This window comes from Myotis daubentonii, chromosome 7 (assembly GCF_963259705.1).
Source record: "Myotis daubentonii chromosome 7, mMyoDau2.1, whole genome shotgun sequence".
Classification (NCBI taxonomy): Eukaryota; Metazoa; Chordata; class Mammalia; order Chiroptera; family Vespertilionidae; genus Myotis; species Myotis daubentonii.
This window is the reverse complement of record NC_081846.1, coordinates 47,583,520-47,587,157: the sequence shown is the minus strand read 5'-3', so window position 1 is coordinate 47,587,157 and position 3,638 is coordinate 47,583,520. Positions and strand designations below refer to the sequence as shown.

General features: G+C 45.7%; 1 pseudogene; it reads left to right on the top strand.

Annotated features, from left to right (window-relative positions):
* The first annotated feature begins 3,164 nt into the window (after positions 1-3,164).
* On the top strand, positions 3,165-3,436 carry LOC132237971 (transmembrane protein 258-like; annotated as a pseudogene).
* The last annotated feature ends 202 nt before the right edge of the window (positions 3,437-3,638 follow it).

The window sequence follows — 3,638 nt, the reverse complement described above, 5'->3', positions numbered from 1 at the left end:
GGCCCACGTCGGGGACACTGACAAAGCAAATGCTAGTGAAGATGTGAAGCAAGAGGAACTCTCATCCACTGCTGGTGGGAAAGCAGAATGGTACGGCAAGCCACTTTGGGAGACAGTGTGTAGTTTCTTAGAAAACTAAACGTACTCTTATCATATGATCCAGTAATTGCCCTTCTTGGTCTTTACCCATACAAAAACCTGCACACAGACCTTTAAGGCAGCTTTATAATTGCCCAAATGTGGAAGCAATCAAGATGTCCTTGTGTAGGTTAATGGATCAATAAATTGTGATAGATCCAGACAATGGAATATTATTCGGTGCTAAAAAGAAATGAACTATCAAGCCATGAAAAGACCCAAAGGAGCCTTAACATGCATATTACTAAGTGAAAGTGGCCAATCTGAAAAGGCTACAGACTGAGTAATTCCAACTATATGACATTCTGGAAAAGGCAAAACTATAGAGATAGTAAAAATATCAGTGGTTGTCAGGGGTTAGAAGGGAGGGAAGGATGAATAGGTGGAGCACAGAGGACTTCGGGCAGTGACACTACTCTGTATGATACATCATGATGGACACATGCCCTTGTGCATTTGTGCTGACCCATAGAATGTACAACAGCAAGAGTTAACCCTCGTGTAAGTTATGGACTTTGGGTAATTGTGACGTGTCAATGTAAGTTCATCATTTGTAACCGATGTACCACTCCAGTGGGGGATGTTGATAATGGTGGATGGAGGTTATGCATATGTGGGGAAAGAGGGTATATGGAAAACCTCTGCACCTCCCCTGAAGTTTCTGTTGTGAACCTAAAACAGCTCTAAAAAAAGTAAAGTCTTTAAAAAGGTGGAGGGGGTGGAAGGAGTCTCAAATGGAACCAGGACCAACACACCTGCCTGAGCCTTGAAAGAGGACTCAGTCAGGGCCAACTAACACAGCCGCAGGGAGCAATGGTCTATAAAGCTTCCCCCATCCGTTTTAGAAGCAGGCAGGGCATAAATTATAAGAAACAAATCCCACCTTAAACTTATGGGAGTCAGAAGAGAGCAGCAGTCCGTAGATGCATGAAGGGAAGGGGATTCCCCCAGATGGAGATGTTCCAGGTCAGGCAAGAAGCTGATTTCTAGGATAAGGGTAAACCTTCCTCTTAGCTTCCAAGTTAGAGAAAGCAATTACCGGGCAGGACTGTCTTTGAACTCAAAGTTTGGCTGGGATAACAACTGGAGTTAAGTAATGGAGAATCAAAGTGGAAAAATGCTCTCGTAGGCCTGAAATTACTAGATTTGTTTCGTGTGGAAGCCAGGATTTATGATGCAGCTGAGGGGGGGGGGGGGCAATATTTCAATGAGATTCTATTCTTTAAGAACAATTTTGCTTTTGCAATGCTGCTTTTGCCAGTTGGACCTCCCACAAGTTGGCCTCTTTATGTTCTGATAAGATGGCTGCTGACCAGCTGTCACTCCAGCCAGAAACCACACTGGCTCCTTGTGCAATCCACCAGCAGCAGTTAGAAGGGTAAGGCTGGGCCTTTGTGCCTCATCTGTATGCGCCTTCTCTGCCAGGTACAGTGGGCACCCTTTGCCAGCTCCATTATGAGGGCAGGAAAGCTTACCCAGCCTAGATCTCTAACCAGGAAATCTACTCAGACAGGGTCCCTGCGGCCAACAGTGCTGGGCCTGTCCTCTGGTGGGTCATCGCATGCCAGGCCAGGCCAGGCCAGGCAGGGCCTCCTCCTGCAGCAGCCCAGGCAAGTGAAAGAAAGTCTGATTTTTTTACTTGCATTTATAAAGGAAAAAATAAGAGAGTAGGAGTTAATGATTTTTAAATGTTTGAATAAGTGGGGCTGCACCATGTGGTATTTAGGACTTTAGATTTTAGGGCTTGAGTTTGAACCCTAGCCCTGCCACTCTCTAGCTGTGTGAACTCCTGGGCAAGTCATCGAACCTCCCTGTGCCTCCGCTTCCTCAGCTCTGAAATGGGAATAATAGTGGTCTCTACCTTTCAGAGTCACTATGAGGATTGGACAAGTTAATTTTTGTAAAGGACTTAGGAAAAAGCATGGGGCCTAATAATCCATACATATGTGTTTGTTAATAAAAATAATGGCTATTTCCCTAGCTCCTCGTCCTAATTCTTCTCCCCCTCCGCCCACTCCCTCTATCAAATCAAGCTGAATGCACATACCTGATCTTTTTCTTCTTTTCTATTTCAGTCCTTAATATCTGTCAGCTTCTCCTCCTCATATTAGTTCTCTATGGCTATATTAACAAATTTCCCCAAACTCTTTAGTTTCAAACAACAGAAATGTATTCTCTCACAGTTTAAGAAGCTAGAATTCCAAAATCAAGGTGTCAGCAAGGTGGGTTTCTGCTGGAGACTCTGAGAGAATTCTTTCCATGCCTCTCTCCTCGCTTCTGGGGTTCCCTACAATCTCTGGCATGCCTCGGCTTGTAGGCCCATCACTCCACTCTCAGCTTCCTTTGTCCCATGCATTCTCCCTGTGACCCTCTGTGTCTTCACATGGACGTTTTTGTTGTTGTAGTTAATCCTCAATGGATATTTTCCCATTGATTTTTAGAGTGAGTGAAAGGGAGGGGGAGAGACAGGGAGAGAGAAACATCTATGTGAGAGAGACACATCAATTGGTTGTCTCCTGCAACTGAGGTATGTGCCCTTGTCCGGAATTGAACCTGGGACCCTTCAGTCCTTGGGCCAACGCTCTAGCCACTGAGCAAAACCAGCCAGGGCCACATGGACTTTTTATAAGGACACTAATCTTTGGATTTAAGATCCACCTTCATCCAGTAGTATGACCTCATCTTAAACTAACATCTGCAAAGACCTCATTTCCAACTAAGGTAACTTTCTGAGGTTCCAGGTAAAAAAGAATTTTGAGGGAACACTAGTTTACCCAGTTCACCACCTTGTTAAGAGTAGTCTGGGGGCCTGGCCGGCGTGGCTCAGTGGTTGAAGGTCATGGTTCAATTCCCATTCAGGGCACATGCCTGGGCTGTGGGCTCCATCCCCAGTGTGGGGCATGCAGGAGGCAGCCGATCAATGATTCTCTCATCACTGATGTTTCTGTCTCTGTCTCCCTCTCCCTTCCTCTCTGAAATCAATAAAAATATATTTAAAAAACAAAAAAAGAGTAGTCTGGGGCAGAGCAGCAGATTACCCTGTGCTTGGCAAAATGGAGCTCGAGGCCACGAGCAGATACACCAGCCCAATGAACCCAGCTGCCTTCCCCCATCTGACCGTGGTACTGTTGGCCATTGGCATGTTCTTCACCACCTGGTTCTTCGTTTATGAGGTCACCTCCACCAAGTACTAGTACACTTGGGACATCTGCAAAGAGCTCCTCATCTCCTTGGTGGCCTCGCTCTTCATGGTTGTGGGGTCCTCTTCCTGCTGATTTGGGTTAGCTTCTACGTATGAGCTCCCAAGAGTTCCTGCCAGCTTCACGGAATCCCTGTAAAGTAATTTTTGTACTATTGCTGGAAGTGTCCTGCCTGCTGCTCACAAAAAGAAGGCAGAGGTGTAACCATAAAAAAAAAAAAAAAAAAAAGGAGTCTGGCCTTAAACAAATGGAAAGATACCATGTCACCAGGTTGGGTGTGGAAAGGAGGTTGGGAGTGGA